Source organism: Odocoileus virginianus, chromosome 27 (assembly GCF_023699985.2).
Source record: "Odocoileus virginianus isolate 20LAN1187 ecotype Illinois chromosome 27, Ovbor_1.2, whole genome shotgun sequence".
Classification (NCBI taxonomy): domain Eukaryota; kingdom Metazoa; phylum Chordata; class Mammalia; order Artiodactyla; family Cervidae; genus Odocoileus; species Odocoileus virginianus.
The window spans coordinates 19,615,762-19,635,012 of NC_069700.1; the positions used below are offsets into that span (position 1 = coordinate 19,615,762).

A 19,251-nucleotide genomic window follows, 5' to 3' on the forward strand; every position below is an offset into this window, starting at 1 on the left:
CCCTTTGGCCATGTGTGGGCACCTTTGTGGATGTGTTCCTGGGAGGAGGAACAAGAAAAGGAGACTGGAGAGAGTGAAGTTTACCCTTTGTGGTTGTGGATGGTCAAGAGCAGGCTGGGCTGGGCAGGGAAGCAGGGAGGCTCTTACCCACCTCCAGGGATTTCTGCTCTCCCTGTTTGTACAAGCAGGAGCTTTATTTCCAGGTAAGCTATTTTGGATTCTTACTTTGCAGAGTTGCTATGTCCTTTCTGCAGAGGCCAGAAAACGGCAGGGAGGGGAGGGAAGTCTGGCACTGAAACCAGTCAGAATGAAGTTCTTGATGAAAGAATCTTTTACCTGCTGCTGCTGCTGCTGCTGCTGCTAAGTCGCTTCAGTCGTGTCCGACTCTGTGCGAGCCCACAGACGGCAGCCCGCCAGGCTCCCCCGTCCCTGGGATTCTCCAGGCAAGGACACTGGAGTGGGTTCCCATTTCCTTCTCCAATGCAGGAAAATGAAAAGGGAAAGTGAAGTCATTCAGTCTTCCAACTCTTAGTGAACACATGGACCGCAGCCTACCAGGCTCCTCCGTCCATGGGATTTTCTAGGCAAGAGTACTGGAGTGGGGTACCATTGCCTTCTTTGGAATCTTTTACCTAATTTCAAGCAAATATATCTGCTCCCTTTACCTTTCCACTTACCCAGCTTTACCAGGCAGGGTTCCTATCTGTACCAACAGATATATGTTCATCAACTGCCCTATTGTGGTGGAAGGTCTATTATCACAACAGGGGCCATTCCTTGGAAAAACTGTACAATGATTGAAGTTCATCTCAGCTCCTCCTTCTCCCAGCCCTCCCCCTCCCCACTGACTCCATAGCACATAGTTGCCAAGGACCTTGTCAATTTCTGTTTGAAGAGGTGACCTTTCTCATGGTCTTGGTTCATTCTAATAATAGAACTTATACTTCACTTTCCTGTACATTATCTCATTTGGCAGCAGCCCTGTGAGGAAGGCAGTCATGGTCATTATTTCCCAAAAGGTATTTCTGACAACTTATGAAAGAATTCTCATTTACTCTCTTACTTCTCACTTGCCTGACCCTGTGCCAAATGCTTTACATACCTTGATTAATCATCATGTCCACTCTTAGAGGTTGATAGTATTAGCCCTGTTTTACAGAGGAGAAAGCCAGGTGTAAGCAACTTGCCAAAGGCCATGGAGCCAACTACTGACAAAACCAGGATTAGGGCCTGGGTCTGGCCAAGTCTGAGTTCTGTATTTTTATCTTCTATGCCTTTCTGCCTATGCAGCAGGCAAGCTAGATATTAGTACAGGGGCTTCCCTGGTAGCCCAGCTGGTAAAGAATCCACCTGCAATGTGGGAGACCTGGGTTCGATCCTTGCGTTGGGAAGATTCCCTGAAGAAGGGAACAGCTACCAACTCCAGTATTCTGGCCTGGAGAATTCCATGGACTGTATAGTCCATGGGGTCACAGAGAGTCGGACACAACTGAACGACTTTCACTTTCACCTTTAAGGGATATTTTCCTCTTTCAAAAATGGAAGTTCTGAGACCTGTTTTATAGAACCCAGTAGAGCTGGAGCTAGAACCCTTTCAAATAAGTGACACCGGAAGACAAGTTCCTCCATCAACAGGGACTGCATGGCCACGTTGGATTTCCACAGTAATAAGCATAGAATAATCTCCCTGTACCTATCAGATGGTGCACAGGGAAGAGTCCCACCTATGGACAAGTTCCCTTCCAAGAGTGCTTTCCTAAGTCCAATTCGTTCACAAGTCCACTAGTTAGTCTAGGTAACCGACTAACACAATCAGCCACAGTACTGTACTGTAATAGGTTTAAATATTTTTCACATAATACATAAAAAAAAAACAAAAAAAATCAAGAAAACATTTAAAATCTTACAGTACCTTGAAAAGTACAGTAGTCCAGTACAACAGCGGGCACACCCGGCCTGGCATTGAGTGAGCCAGAAAGAAGGGTTACTGATCGGAGCAGGGAGAGGCAGCGGGAGATGGTAGAGCTGAAGCATCGTCAGCGATAGGAGGTAGAGGGCAGGCGACAATTTCACTCACACGTGACCTTGATGAAAAGCACCTTCGCATCTTTGAAATTTCATATGAGGGGACTCATTGTAGCAATACTTGACTATAACACCTCCCTCTTACTTTATAAGTTGAGTCCAAATAAAATGGAAGAATTTCCAAAACCTCTGCAGCTGGCTGCCTCCCCTGCTATGTTCCATTGAAATTGCTCCTGTCAAGACCACCTGTGACCACCTGGCTGTGCTATTTCTACTTTACATTTGTAGCTGTCTTGACCTCTCTGCAGCATCTAACTGCTGACCACTTATCAAAACTCTCCCTTTCCTTGATTCAGGGGCAGCAGCCTGTCCTGGTTTTAGCGCTCTATCTCTGGACTTTTGTTCTAAGACTCTTTCAAAGGCTCAAGTTTCTGTGACCATCTCTGTGATGGTTTGTTAATAGTTGCAAAGGGCAGGACCCACCCTGGCTAGGTTAAGCAGAAAGGGATCATTACAAGGTATTCATCAGCTTATAGAATCCGTGGGTGACTAAAGCCCTACCTGGAATGTAGATATCCTTGGGGCCGAGTTGCCACGGGAACTGCTGCTCCCACCACCATAAGGAAGTGCCTGCTGAACCAGGAGACTGCTGGGACGGCCGCCCACCTGAGACCTAGGGCCGCACCCTCAGCACCAGCCAAAGGCATGCCTCCACCCTGCCTGTGCCCCACTCATTCTGCTCAGAAGCTGGTGTCTTATGTGAAGGTGTCTGATTGGCAGAAACCTAAATCACATCCTTGGAAACCCTAGCTGCCAGGAGTCTGGGGAATGACGTCTTTATCTTTCCAACTTTTCTGTACAGGAAGGCACGCTCCAAGGAGATTCAAATAGACATTGAGTCACATAGTCTTACATTTCGGGGTTCTTCAGACTTCTGTTCTCGTCCTTTTCTGGTGCTGAGACTTGTCAGCTCATGGCGTCAGCCACCATCTGGGTTATCTTTAACCCTGAGCTCTAGGCCTGAATGTCTAGCTGGCTACGAGACAGCTCTGCTTCCTCCGAAGTCAGCAGCCTCCTGTGTTTTTCACATCAATGAGTGGCACCACCAACTATCCAGTAATCCAAGCCAGAAACTGGGGACTTCCCTCCATCTCTCATCTGCCTTGAGCAAACAGTTTTGGGGGGTAGGCGACTGGTCTGTGAAATGGTTCTGGGGGTAAAGAGTTGGTCTGTTTTCTAGTCTTCCTTCAGTTAGGTGGGGCCACGTGACTGCATCCGGGTCAATGTGGTCTGAACAAAGGTGGTGTGAACAAAGTCCAGGTGAAACCCATGGAAACCTTTCACACAATATCTTCCAACTGAATGGGGAGACCTTTAGAGATGTGGAGGAGGGCAGAGCCATACATGTAAGAAGACTGGGCCCCTGGATGACTTGGTGGAGCTCTGCAGCTCCCAGAATTGACCTGTGCAGGGGGATCAATTGAACCGATGAGGGGGACATGGAGTCATGAACGCATGCTGTTCGGATCTCTTGCTGTGGAGAACAAGATGTACCATGGCCCCAGCTCTGCCCCACTGGATCTAGCATACTGTACTCTTGCCTGGAAAATCCCATGGACAGAGGAGCCTGGTAGGCTGCAGTCCATGGGGTCACGAAGAGTCGGACATGACTGAGCGACTTCACTTTCACTTCTCACTTTCATGCATTAGAGAAGGAAATGGCAACCCACTTGTTCTTGCTTGGAGAATCCCAGGGACAGCGGAGCCTGGTGGGCTGCTGTCTATGGGGTCACAAAGAGTTGGACATGACTGAAGTGACTTAGCAGCAGCAGCAGCAGCAGCAGCAGCATGTCCACTGAGTTGGTGATGCCATCCAACCATCTCATCCTCTGTCATCCCCTTCTCTTCCTGCTCTCCATCTTTCCCAGCATCAGGTCTTTTCTAATGAACTGGCTCTTTGCAACAGGTGGCCAAAGGACTGGAGCCTCAGCTTCAGCATCAGTCTTTCCAATGAATATTCAGGGTTGATCTCCTTTAGGATTGACTAGTTTGATCATTTATCCTTCACAGGAATTCTCCCCAACAAATCTCCTGCGTGTCTAATTTTATCCTGGCATCTGTTCTCATAAGATCCAAACTAACACAGGTGAGAAATAAAAACTTTATTATATGATAGAGATTGGGGGGGGGCAGTTTATGTGACAGTAAGTTAGTTTACTCTAATGTAATCATTGAGGTTTGAATATTTCTAAAAGGTATTTGCTTTCCTCTTTGCAACTGCCTTAGTTTAGGCCTCCTGAGCCAACTGTTCCTATTACTGAGGAAGTCTTCTATACCTAGTCTTGGTAAGCAACCCAGAATCCACATTCAAATCACCTTCACAGTGATCTTTCTACTATTAACTGCCACTTTTTTGTTTGTTCACTTATTTGTTTTCTCTTTTTTGCTCTGCTTTGTTTGTTGTTTTATAATTATTAATTTTCTATTTACCTTTTAGTTTCACTTACATCTTTTTAGTTTTTTGTTTGTGTGTTTGTTTGTTTAGCCACTGCTTTTAAAACATCTATACAACGCTCTGATACATGTTCTTTCAATTATCACAACAATCTTGCAAGGAAATTATTATTAGTTCTAATTTATATACAGGGAACAAAGATTTAGAGAGGTTAAGTATCTTGCCTGATATTATCTCTCTGGTAACTAACAGAACTGGGACTTGAACCCAAATCTATCTGTTACCAAAATTTGTCTTTTTCTAACCACCCAAGCAGGACTTGGATTAAAATTTTTTTTTCCTTGCAATATACAAGGAAATTTTTTTTTCCTTGTTGCAATATACATTCACAGTCATTATCTATATCCTTGAGTTAACCTTGATTCTGATGCAGATTTGCTGGAAAGTAAAAGCAAACAGGCCACAGGCTAATCTGGGAAGGGGCATTATATTCATAAAAGCATATTATAAATTATGTGAGTAAATAAAATATCCATTTAAGGATATTGATGCTCTAGGCATGTTTTCTTCATTAACGTTTTCTCTCCATTTTAAACTAAACATAAAATCACTGCAAAAACTAAAAAGAAAGTGGGAAAACTATAAAATTATAAACAATCACAATTTTGAATCTTCATTGGTATTAGAGGTTACATCGGGTGCTAAGCTGGAACTCTGATAAGCTGGGGTATGAGGAGTGCATGCTATGCCCAAGGCTCTGGTGATAACTCCGTTCAAAAGAACATTTAAAAGCAAGCAGCTCAGAATGCTATGTGTAAAGGTGCAATTAAGTATCTATTTTAGTGTATTAAAAGCAAGACATTTATGATTTCAACTCATCATCACTATTTTCAGGGTTTAAAAGCATTTGATAGAGAAGTATTCTCCACGCATGGGCATGAGGACTCCAAGACTCCGCCAAACCACATGCAAAGCTGATGACATCATGCCCTTGGTAAATAGCTTTCAGAGGCTCCACATCTCACTGGGCTTAAGGAGTAAATTCCTGAGACCAGCACTGCAGGCCCTCTGTGAACCTTGCTTCACTTCTTGCGACAGTATCCATAGCCATGCTCCACTCCAACTCAAACAAGCTCTCCGGAGCACCGTGCTTCCTCCTGCCTCTGGGTCTTTGTAAATGCTGTCCCTCCTGGAAGAAATGTCTTAACTCTAAGAAATCCCCAAGATACAGTTCATGTGCCTTCTTGTCTAAAAAGCTCTTCCGAAAACCACTCAGCCGTATCCAATTCCCAGACTGTATTTGGTGCCCTTCCCACTGACATCTCCCCTCACCCCTTCCTCTCCTGCTCCTCCACGACCCTTGTCACAGCACACAATTGTAATTGTCTCTTTTAAATATTGATTCTACCCGTTAACTGCTTTGATTCTTGAAACTGGACGTTGATTTTACAGAAAGATATTACTCCAAAATAGAAAGTGCTTAGCAAACAAATGTTTGTTAAACGAATGAGTGACTAACAGAGGAAGGAAGGAAGGAATTAAAAAGTTGATTTCTCTGGTGCACAATTCATATATGCTTTAGGTAACTTGTAAGGACAATTCATTCGAAATATCCAAAAACAACAGATCTTGTATCTTGTGGTAGGCATCTAAAGTGTTTTAGTTTAGTTATAATTTGCGGGCTTCAGAATTTTAGGAGCTGAGAGTTCAGCTAAGAAAGTAATTAAGAGGTTATTAACTGGGTTTATTTGGCAGTCCTGAACTCACTGAAATGTGAAAAACTGTGTTTGTGTGTATATGCATGATGAAATAATTCACATTTTCAGGCAAGACAAGAAAACTTTAAACATAAAATTTTCTCTGCTCTTTAATTGCTTCCCTCCCCTCTTCTATACATCGTGTATCTACATCCTGCATTAACCAGAGTTCCCAATGACAGAAATAACCTCTTCAGACATAAACATCAATTGCTCTTCTTTGAACACCAGCCCACATAATTCCTCAGAAGATAACATTCCTTTGTTCATTCTTAAGGGGTCACCATGATCCATCACTCACCGTGTATCTGCTCCGACATCTTTAGTAAAGTTTACTTATGACAACAACGTATTATTTCCATTAAAGATAACGACGGATATAAAACAGACTGGTCAGCAACCTGGGGAGAAACTGGCCCACAGCTAATGGAAGCTTTTCACTTTAAATACTTTGTTAAATGCTTGTTCATAACCTTGTTAATGCCACCAGCTATTTTACTTGTATTCTGCCTATTGTATAAGATTATTGTTTCTTGCATGACCAAATGTGTGACTGAGCCCCCAGTAAAATGAATGATGATTAGGTGACTTGACATGATTGGCCAAATATACAGTTCTATAAGATCAATGACTATAATATAAACTAACTCTAGATTTGGGAAGAAACAAATTTCTTTATTTCCTGGACCATAACAGAATGTAAGGAAGGGGATCTAGAGACTTCTGGCTACTGTTCACAGCTCCCAGTAAGTAGCACATTCAGTGGCCTATCAAAGAAGTCCTTTCCTGACCTGGCAGTGAGCACCCCTAGTGCCATGGGACAAAATAGTCACAAAATGCCTCCTGAACATTGGTTGAAATTAAGGCCAAAAGGGAAGGGACTATAAAAACAAATAATGTTGCCCACTATCATTTCTACAAGGATCAAGTCGTTAGCCACTGCAGTCACTGACCTATATAGTGCACCCCAAAAGGAATTCATTCAAAGGGCGAAGATCAAGAAGAGGCATTTTGTGCTGCAGGAAAACAGACAGAACCAACCCTCAGGTTGTTAGATATTTTCACGAAAAAATTTTATGAATCCAGTTGCTTGCATCTTCCCAGACTTAGAGGAGCACTAAAACCATTAAGATACTTATTCCTCAAAAATAGCAGTAAAGCTATCAAGGTGTATGCCTGATTGCACGTACTCTTCTCCAAAATTATGTAACTGGCCTCTGCCTTTACCTGTTTGGATCCATTTTCAGAGCTCTCTAAGAGACTTGTCTCCTGGTTATAATCCTCAAATTGGCTCTAATAAAAATTTTCATTTCTTTTTTAGGCTGACTATTGATGAGTGTTTTCATCAACATTGTCTGTTTATGTATTATCACTTCTTCCCATTATCTGCTTTGATTCTTGAAGTTGGAGATTAATTTTATATAAATGTTTTACTCCAAAATAGTAAGTACTCAGCAAACAAATGTTTGTTAAATGAGTGAATAAGAAACAGAGGAAGGAAGGAATGAATTAAAATGTTGGCTTCTGTGGTACATAATTTATATATACTTTATGAAATTTACAAGGATGTTTCATTTGCCAATCCACAAAAGAAAATAGAGGTTGTACCTTGTCGAGGGCATCTAGGTGTATGTAGCTAAAATTTGGCAGTTGCAATTTTATGAATTGAGAGCTTGACAAAGAAAGTAATTAAGTGGTTATTAATTGGGACTTAGGCTTCCCTGGTAGCTCAGTTGGTGAAGAATCCACCTGTAATGCAGGAGACCCAGGTCCGATCTCTGGGTTGGGAAGATCCCTTGGAGAGGGAAATGGCAACCCACTCCAGTATTCTTGCCTGGGAAATCCCATGGACAGAGGATCCTGGTGGGCTACAGTCCATGGGGTCACAAGAGCTGGACACCACTGAAGCGACTGAGCACCAGCACAACTGGGACCTAATCAGGTGTCCATGAACTCACTGAAATTATATGAAAAATTGTGTTTGTGTGTATATGCACAGCATGCACCTCATATCCATGTGTTCTAATCAGGCAGGTTGACAAGCATTCTTTGAAAGGACAAGTGGAACAGGCAAGTCTATTCCTGACAAAAAACGGTGGAAACACTTTGATGGACAGTGGAACTAAGGAAGGGATAGGAAGTCCTAAGAATAATGAAATGACAGCTGCAAAGAAGTTGTCGATTCATATATTTTAATTATTATTGGGTTCTTCTCTTATGGTGAAATGCGTCATGTCAAATACAGAGTTAAAAAATACAACATATTTGTTGATTCAAGGGTTTCAGTGTCTAAATTTACAGCTCCCCTCCCCGGTTAATGAGTCTGCTTGCCTTTTGCATGCTGTTGAGAGTAATGAGGACGGGAGAAGGGAGAAGTGCAGAGAAAGGCCTAATTGATTTGCATACATAGAACTGATTTGCATATATGCTTGTGAAAGAAAGCACTAAGCCCACAGGTAGAGGAAAGGGTCTCTGGAGTTTGCCCGCAGCAGAAAAGAGATCTGTTAACAATGCCTTGGATGAACGATGCCTAGGATGAGCTGATGAAATAAAAATTCACATTTTAAGGCAGGACAAGAAAATTTTGAACACAAACTTTTCTCTGCCCTTTGGCCTCCTCCCTCCTGTCTACTGTCCATTGTGCATCTGCATTAGCCAGACTAGCCAGTGGCAGAAATACCTGCTCAAACATAAATATCAATTGTTCTTCTAACACCAGCCATAACTCCTCACAAGATAACATTCTTTTGTCTATCCTTAAGGGATCACCATGATCCACCAGTCACCTCGTACCTGCAGAGATCTTTAGTGAACTTATAACGACATACCATTTTCCTCAAAGATGGTGATGGATGCAAAACAGACTAGTTAGACAACCCTGGGAGATATTGGGCCACACCTACTAGAAACTCTTCCATTAAATATTTACTTATGACCTTATTAATAATATAACTACTAGTTATATTACTATTATTCTGCCTATTGTACAAGATTATTGTTTCCTGCATTACCAGACATGTGACTGAGCCTCCAATAAAATTAATGATGATTGGTGTGGTGTTAGTCACTCAGTCATGTCCAACTCTTTGCAGTGCCATGGACTGTAACCTGCCAGGCTCCTCTGTCCATGGGATTCTCCAGGCAAGAATACTGGAATGGACTGGCATTCCCTTCTCCAGAGGATCTTTCTGACCCAGGAATCGAACCCAGGTCTCTTGCTTTGCAGGCAGATTCTTTACGTTTGAGCTACAGGGAAGACCCGATGATTGGGCTACTGGAAAAGATTGACCAAATATATAGTTCTATGAGATCAATGATTGTCATAGTGTAACTCTAGGAATGGGAAGAGATGACATGAGGGGACCACCTCCTAGAACCATAATGGAATATAAGGCAGGTGGTCCAGAAGCATTGGCTACTGTTAGCAGGGCCTAGTCCAGTAATAGTACATTGAGTGGTCCATCAACCAAATCCTCACCTGACCACCTGGAAGTGAGCATCTCTAATGCCATGGACAAAATGATCACGAAATACCTCCCAAACACTAAAATTAAGAGGTACACCCCAAAAGGTATTCAGGATGAGGTATTTTGTGCTGCAGGAAAACTGAGAACCGGCCCTCAGCTTGTTAGATATTTTCAGGGAAACATTTTTATGAATCCAGTTTCTTGCCTCTTCCCTGACTTAGAGGAGCACTAAAACCATTAACTAAGATACCTATTCCTCAAACAGGCTTCCCTGTTGGATCAGACAGAAAAGAATATGCCTGCGATGCAGGAGACCCAGGTTTGATCCCTGAGTGGGGAAGATCCCCTGGAGAAGGGAATGGCAACCCACGCCAGTTGCCTGGGAAATTCCACAGACAGAGGATCCTGTCGGGCTACAGTCCATGGGGGTCACAAAAAGTCATTCATGACTGAGCGACTGTCACTTTCATTCCTTGAAAATGGCAGTAACTCTACCAAGGTATACACTTGACTGCACATACCCCCTTCTCCAAAATCACATCTAGACTGGCCTCCCCTTTACTTCTTTGAAACAGTTCTCAGAATTCTCCGAGAGACTGTCTTCTAGTTGTAATCCTCAAATTACAATCCTTAAATTGGCTCAAATAAATGTTTCCCTTCCTTAGGTTGATTATGAATTAATTTTTTTTTTTGTGGACAGAGCTGTTGAAATAGGAGTTTTAGGAACTATACTTTTTTAAGGAAGTGTGGTAAAACGTCCTTGCATATTTTCACCAGATTTCAAGAAAGACATAAATCAGTTTTCAAGGTCTAGGGCATCAGATTTATGTTTCTTTTTTAGTGTGGGTGCCACTTCTGCCTCTGCAAGCAGAACTTCTCAGGTCGCCATGTTTCTGTTTGAGTCACACAGGTTTGCCTGCTTGTATGGCTATGGAGTAGCCTGGCATCCACACCCAACACACCCATTTTGGGTCTGGGTTGGGTAGGTTGGGGACAGGTGAGTCATGCCAGGCTAATTGACCCCCTATCGCAGTTTCACTGACCAAGCCACTCCTGAGTTTCTATTTGTTTTGTGGGAGGTCTGGACCATTCTTCAGGTGGGGGAAACTTCCCTAGGACAAACCATGGAGTCTCTGGACAAAAGGATGTCATCATTTTTCTCCTGAGCAATTTTTTTTAATGACTTGATTTTTTTTTAACAACTAAAAGACAATTATAACAACTTCAAAAACGTGGCGGTGGACACTGTGGTGTGCTGCCCAGATGGAGCTCATCGTTTATGCCTCCTCCTCCAGTTGCTTGGAGAGGGAGGGTGGGTGACTGGCAGATCCCACTGAAGTCTCCCCTCCCTCCGATCACCCTCTGCTGAAGTGAGCAGATTCATCCAAATCGATGTCGTCTTCCGAGGGGCAGCCCATATCCAAAGCCTGGCCAGTGTCTTGGATTTGAGGACAGCTCTGTCAGGACCCTCACGGAATCTGCGGAGGCCTCTCCAGTGACAGCCTCACAGTCAAGACTTCCTTCTCTGTTCAATCCCACCTCTTCACACCCCTACAGATGTTTCTCCAAGGGCATCCTCCAATAAGCCTCCTGCATGCTGATCTCCACTGCAGAGTCTGCCTTCCAGGGAAACCTGGCTTGTGGTGGTAAGAGTGGGTGCAAGAAAGCAGATGCTAAAGCTGGGTCACCCACCAGCTGGCTAGAAATAAGGAGCCCATGGTGGGTGGCTGGCGGAGCACGGATAAAGCCAGGCATGCAGCAGTAGTAGGAGTGGTGATGTTTTCTGGGAGGGCATGCCTTTGGAAGGGCATGCTTCGGCTGAGGTGATGGAACCAGTAATTTGAGAAGCAGGAGCAAGTTAATAATTATAAGGGTAATGGTATCAAATGGCTGTTCCTGGGGGCAAAGGAAGTTCTGGAGAAAGACAAGGAAAGGCTGAGGGTAATGAATGAGCAATTAAAGGCTAAGCAGAAAAATCAGAGGGCCTCCTTGGCAGAGTACAGTGGCATGGGCACATATCCCATAGCTGGAGGGTAGATGACGCCGAAACTCAGGTTCAAGATTTAAGCATAAAAGTAATAGGCTTCAGAAAAAATTGAATTCCCCTTGGCAAGTCTGCTACACCTAAATTCAAGCTACAATTGGGAAAGCCTGAGGTCTTGCAGGACAACATGTATCCCCCAAACGTTCTGCCACTTTTGCCTTACTGACATTAGACCCACCATAACCCATTATAGCCAACAACATAGCCCATTAAGTCAAAACAAGTACCACACTTAGATCTGCTAAGGAGAAAAGAGTGTTCCTTGAAGGAGCTGCGGATCCTGGCTGATCTGTACCAGCAGATCAATGGGAGGTCAATGGGAAGCAGAATATAAAGTTTACTAAGAGAGTATTAATTAATATGGGAGCATTCTTTCTTTTTTTCCCTTGGCTACCCTGCACAGTCTGTGGGATCTTAGTTCCCCATTCAGGGATTGAACCTGAGCCCTTGGTAGTGAAAGTGCAGAGTCCTAACCACTGGGCCATCAGGGAACTCCCCAGCCGATAGGACTGTTAGAACCCCCCAGAACACGCCGCTCAAATGTCTCCTTGGCACTTGGAAAAGTGATGCCCACACTCAATGAGCAATAAATGCTGGAACTTCTTTTTTAGGCAGTGAAAAAAAGGAACCAAATGTCTCATAGAAGGGGGTATACTTGAGCGGATTTATTAGACGAGGTGGGAAATTGAATCAGGTTTACCATGTGTGGGCCAAGAGGACGTTTACCAAAGTAGCAATACAGGCTATGGTAAGAGGGATATAAGATTCACTGAGAAACGCATTGGGGGCTCTCCTTTATGGTCCAGAGCTCATGGTGAGAGGTGTCATTATAGAACTGAGCTCCTTGATGGGAAAGATAACAGCCTGAAATATGAGAGGTCATGGGAGTGCCTTAACCATTAGAAACAAGGTACATTCAGCTGTTGCAGTGACAGGCAACGCTGGAGAGGCAGCAAGAAAGGCCTGACCTACAGAAAGCTGTTGTTGTCACTCAGTCACGTCTGACTCTTGGCTACCTCCATGGACTGCAGCACACCAGGCTTCCTGGTCTCTCACCTTCTCTCGGAGCTTGCCCAAACTCATGTCCACTGAGTCAGTGATGTTATCCAACCATCTCATCCTCTGTTGTCCCCTTCTCCTCCTGCCTTCAGTCTTTTCCATCATCAGGGTCTTTTCCAATGAGGCCATCAGGAGGCCAAAGTATGGAGCTTCAGCTTCAGCACCAGTCCTTCCAATGGATACTCAGAGTTGATTTCCTTTAGGATTGACTTGTTTGATCTTGCTGTCTGAGGAACTCTCAAGAGTCTTCTCCAACACCACAGTTCAGAAGCATCAGTTCTTTGGCACTCAGCCTTCTTTATGATCCAACTCTCATGTCCATATATGGCTACTGGAAAAACCATAGCTTTGACTAGATGGACCTTTGCCCACACAGAAAGCTGTGAAGATGGTTAATAGAACAGATCATCCTTATGGGCAAGGTAACAACAAAAGTACTGTTCAATCTATCCAATCAGAATAATCAAGGATGAATGATCAAGAGGCTAAGGGCAGCTTCCTCAGTATAAACTCATGATCCCTCTCTCATGCAAGTGTCTATATCTGAGTCAGTTTTCACTCCCAGAACTCTTGACTAAACCACAGAAGATGTCTCGCATTAAGAAGACAGAATGACTCCATCAGTTGATATCAGCTAGCCTTTTTGTTGTGCCTCAACTGTTGGCAATTGGAGGGATGGAAGGCAGGTATGGGCCCAACAGCCCCAGCTCCCACTCAGCAAGCCTGCTCTAGCTGCAGCTGCTACCAAAGACCAGCACTATGTCCCTGGTTACAGCACCACTTCTTGAAGAAGACCCAAATTAACTTCACTGAACTCCTACTCCAGAAGGGGCAACAATTCATCTTGATTGGAATCAAATAGTCCATGGGATGGATTTGGCAGTTGGGGTTAGCAAGTATAAGCTATTATATATAGAATGGATAAACAACAACATCCTACTGGGTAGCACAGGGAACTATATTCAATATCCTGTGATAAACCATAATGGGAAAGAATATAAAAAAGAATGTGTGTATATATATATATATAAAACTGAATCATTTTGCTGTACAGCAGAAATTAACCCAACATTATAAATCAGCTATACTTCAATTTAAAAAGAAAATTTTTTAAAATCCATACATTCCAGCTCTTGAGTTTGCCTTTCCTATTTATAGGACCTGTTGCCCTGAAACAAATAGACTGCTAGATATTTCTCCAGCAAAGATCTGTTGATTCAGATCAGCAGAGAATTGCAGTTTGGGGTCTGCATGGCAAGCCACATGCAAGTCCCAAAACAGCAAGGGAAGGAGACCCCTTTTATAGAGGGGGAAAGGAAGTCGGGAGGACTGTAGTTTTTTGTTGTTTTTTTTTTAAAGAAGAGTCTGAGGCTTTTCATTGACTGAGTCCTTGCTGGGAAAAGGCCTGTCTTCTTCCTGTTGGGCTCTGCTATTGTAGCAGGGCATGAGAGCTCCCCCTTCTGGTCTCCCAACTCTACTTCATTGAGGTTCTTTAATAATTTGGGGGGCTTTTCTGGTGGCTCAGTTGGTAAAGAATCTGCTTGCAACACAGGAGATCTGGGTTGATCCCTGGGTTGGGAAGATCCCCTGGAGGAGTCATGGCAACCCACTCCAGTATTCTTGATTGGAGAATCCCCATGGACAGAGGAGCCTGGTGTGCTGCAGTCCATCGGGTCGCAAAGAGTCGGACACGACTGAGCGGCTCAGCACACACACAAAAATTTTTTACAGGCCTCAGCACCATTTTTCAAGGGCTTACAAAGTGTTTGATCTACTAAAAGGAGATGCTGCCAAAGATCACATTTGAGTAAGGGACATACTTGGTAGGAAATAAAGTGTCGTAGTGGGTACCTGCCCATGGGGACGTGGCCCTCTTCTGAACTGCACCACACAGAACAGTGTAATAGTTGTGGCAGAACTGAGAGACTGTCTGGGAGGCTGTACCTTAGAGTATATTCCCTAAATCCACCACCATTCTATGGTGTGGGGTCCCTGAATGATAGAACACATGCATCTGAGAAGCAAGGCCCTGTCTCCCCACACACCCAGAGACCTACTGGGAGAATCCTTTTCTCATGTTCCTGAGGAGCCCTCTGGGCTCTGAGGGCTTACAGATCTTGGCTCCCAGGAAGAGGCTGTTCCACCAGGGTGCACAGCAGGAATCCCATTCAAGTTTTGTCTACTGTCCAGTCACTTCAACTTCCTCATACCAAGAAATGAGCAAACTTGGAAAGAAGTCACCTGCTCAAACAGGGAAAGAATCATCCTGAGGTAGGCCTGTTTTCTGTAAGTGCAGAAAAATCCAAGTGAATTTTTTGGCCAACCTAATACAGTGGGGGCATGGGAGACTGTATCTGACTCCAGATGACCTACTTGGTACTCCCTTGCAGCAGCCTTAGCCTGAGAAGGGCAAAGTGACCAGGAGCTCAGACTCCTAAGGCCCAAGAGTCCTGGTCACCCCGCCTAGGAAAGCCACCTAGACCAGCAAATGTGCTCGCCTAGGGGGCGGGGACTTCAACGTGGACAGTATTGATAGAAGATGGAGATAACTGACTACTGAGTGGGTCTCAAGACCAGCTGCAGCGGTGGAGACTCTAGTTTTTCCCATTAACCTTTCTCTTAGAAGTTTCCCTTGAGTTTCCCTTGAGGAAGGAGGCCCACCAGGCTGCAAAGAGCTGCCTCACCCAAAGCCACTGCAACTTCCTAGGAATGTTCCTCCTGGAATTCCACTCTGCCTCAGTCCAACTTTCCCTCAGTTGCTGATCCCAAGAAATCAAGAGGTAAAAAACCTCTTACATTCAAATTTCCATCTCTCTCTCTCTTTCATATATATATTTGTTATTGTTTGTTATCTTTCGTTATATGTACTTCTGTGCTCCTTATTTTTTAACTAAACATTATAAACTCACATATTATTTCACATATTACAGATTATTCCTAATTATAATTTTAATATCAGTATAACATTCCCTTCATTTGTTGTAGCATAATTTTTGGTTTGTTTTTTTTGGCCACATCACATAGCATGTGGGATCTTAATGCCCTGTCCAGGAATCAAACTTGTGCCCTCTGCAAGGGAGAGTGCAGCATCTTTTTTTTGCTACTAAAAGCTTTATTGTTTCCATTTGGTCCAAGGCTTGGGAGAGGGCTCCAGGGTGTTAAAAAGTTGCCCAGTGGCTGCAGAGAGGGGCTTCAGGCAGAAGCCCTGACATTAGCGGGGCTCCTCAAAGCCCAGTGGGCTCCAGAGACTCCCAGTTGTGCTTGAAGGTGAGCCTTTTGAAAAGATATCCACCCAGCCCAGCCTGGGGGCTAGCCAGCCTTCAAGGTTCATCAGGTGGTCACTCAGCTTCTTGATGAATTTCACCTCCTCATCTAGGAAGGGGTTCTCTAGGAAGCCATGGAAGTGGGGGGTCTGCTCGGGCAGAACCCAGGCCACACAGATCCAAAAGGCCTAGTACAGGTTTCTCTCCAGCAGAAGGGCGGCTTCCATAGCACCCGGGGCTTTACCCCACTCATCTTGAGCTTCTGCACGTTTAGGAAGAGGGTCCTGGCGCCGCACTGGTTTTGCATTTTCAAGAGGCGTTCGTGCTTCCCCTTGGCCAATTCGAGGGAAAATGTGACCCCTATCCTCCAGAGCCACATCGTTGATGTTGAAAGAGAAGCCCAGAGATGGGTAGGTGTAGGAGGCCAGCAGGTGCATAGAGATGGTGGCCTGCATCTCAGTGAAATAATTCTGACAAACCTGGGAGCCCATGGTTGATTGGTAATAAGCAGTTTAGCTAAAAAAAAAAAAAAAAATTAATGGTGTTGGCTGGACCTGGTGATCACAGACAGCTGAGTGGCTGATTCTGAAGGTTGCTACCGGGATAAACGTTGGAGGGTGGTCGGAAGCTGAAGCAAGGGGCGACCCTGGGTCTGTTTGCTGGGACCACACTGCTGAAAGTGTGGCGTCTTAACCACTGGCCTTCCAGGGAAGTCTCTGTAACATAATTTTTTAAAACCATCTTGTATTGTTGGGCACTTAGATTTATTTATATTATAGAATATATCTTCCATAAAATCAGTATCTTCCTTCAGATGGTTATCTTCTTCAATAGATTTAAACCCTGTGTACTCAAGTGATCCAGTGGGAGGGTGTGAACAATCTATCTTGGGGGCCTGTGGTATTTGTTAACAAACTGCTTTCTCCAAAATGATAGCAGTCTATCTTGTTGCATCAAGGAGGATTTCAGCATAATCCTCCCATCATTCAAAATGACCACAATAGACTTTGTTGGTAGAATCATAAATGTAAAACAGTACCTCATTATCATCTTACTTTGTTCTTGGTGTCTTTTTGGAAGATCATAACAGGTTAAATTTATTGTTATTTGAATTTCCTCTTGTGTATTAATGTTCCTGGGGTTATTGACATTTTTACAAATTGGAAGGCACACTCTCACCTCTGTCACCAAATTAGTGAATGGGTTTCTGATGAGTAAAATTCAAGTAGAAGCAAAGTCCTAATCTATTGCAAAGTGCACTGGACTTGGAGTCAGTGGATGCTGCTTTGAGTTCTGAGTCAGTTATGACTTGTGTTATGTTGAGAATGTTTTAGACCACCAATAAAATGGAGAGATCCAAAAGTAGGCCAGGCCCTAGTTTGATTCCCCTCCCCCCTTTTTTGCAAAAAAGTTGGAAATGACAGAAAACAAATATAGGAATTATTCAGAAGTATTTCAGTCCCTTGTTCTGCTCTACAAAATGCTGTATCAAGCAATACTCAGGGGACTTGCCTGGTGGTCCAGTGGTTAAGATTCCATGCTTCCAGTGCAGGGGGTGTGGGTTCAATCTTTGGTCAGGGAACTGAGATCCTACATGCCCCACAGCACAGGCAAAAAAAAAAAAAAAAGTAACACCCAGAAGTATCCACCTTATTCTGCCCTCCATCTGAAGGTGGAATCTTCAATTGTCTACATTGTTCAGGCCACTGGGCTGTCCAGCATAGTAATATCAGTTTAAGCAGATGGTGTTTGGTGATAGAGGGGCTGGTGGGCATCTGAAGTGGAAATTTTGTTGGCAAAAGAGAGAACCAGGCCAAGATGGGAAGGAGCTGTCACCTAAAAACATTATTTTATGTTTCACGGTCTCAAAAAATTTAAGATAAATAGGGCTGGTTGACATCAATGCCAGTTGACATTAACAGACACTTTGCAAATGATAGTTATTTTAGTCTATTTAGGATTAGATATTTAGTTTTTCTTTAATTTTTCAACAAACATTATTGAAGCACTGAGCTAATGCTAGAAATATAAAAAGGAATAAAACGGTTCCAGCCCTCAAGGAAGATCATAACTTAACAATGGAGACCACCATGTAAAAGGTTATAACTACAGGTAATTCTCTGGCAGTCCAGTGGTGAGGACTCAGCACTTGCACTGCAGCAGTCCTGGGTTCAATCCCTGATCAGGAAACCAAGATCCCACAAGCTGAGAAAGGTGGCCAAAAAAAGAGTAACTACTACAATACGGCTTCCCAGGTGGCACAGTTGTAAAGAATCCACCTGCCAATGCAGGAGACGCAAGAGGCACAGTTTCGATTCCTGGGTGGGGAAGATCCTCTGGAGTAGAAAGTGGCAACCCACTCCAGTATTCTTGCTGGAAAATCCCATGGATAGAGGAGCCTGGCAGTCTACAGTCCATGGGGTCGTGAAGAGTTGGACATGACTGAGTGAGCACACACACACTATAAGACCGTGTAATAACCACAGCCATCAAAAGATACTTGATGACTTTCTTCTCTTGTTGTGAGTTATATATTTTAGAGTTCTAGTGTTCTAAAGTATCTTGTAATTTTTAAATATTAATCAAAGAAGTTTGAGGCTGAAAACTTGGAAAAGAGGCTAAGATATCATTATCTGAAAGGGTGGGTGATAAATAGATGCCCCTAAGGTAGTGGTCAGTTTGGTATTAATACCTTCATTCCAGTTGATCCTTGATCAGTGTGGGTACCTACCCTCCTGCAGCCAAAAATCTGCATATAATCTATAGCTGACTCTCTACATTCATGGATTCAATCAACATCGGATTGTGTAGGACTGTAGCATTTATTATTGAAAAAAAAAAACCCATGTATTCATGGATGCACACATGGGTTCAAACTCATGTTGTTCAAGGGTCAGCTGTATTCTGTGATGTTCCAGTAAGAACACAGACTGGCCAGCAAGCCATGCTGATAGTTACACAAGGCATCGGCGTGGGCCTAACAGGTAAGAGAGAGAGAGGTGTGAAAAGAACTGGAGGGCACTGAGAGACTGCAGTCCTTGTTAGTAAAAATGCTAAGAAGGAAAGAAAGGCCAGGGTCCCACAAGAAAGGAGCAGAGCAAGGCATGGTGGCTCCATCACGGACTGGATTCTAATTCCAGGCTCTCTCTTTCTCTATTTACGTGTTTGTCCTTGCAGAAGT

The 19,251-nt window shown here is 43.8% G+C and overlaps 1 pseudogene; it reads right to left on the minus strand.

The window, feature by feature from the left end:
* Positions 1–16,013: 16,013 nt before the first annotated feature.
* LOC110143506 (ferritin light chain pseudogene) lies at positions 16,014–16,812 on the minus strand (annotated as a pseudogene).
* Positions 16,813–19,251: the final 2,439 nt, after the last annotated feature.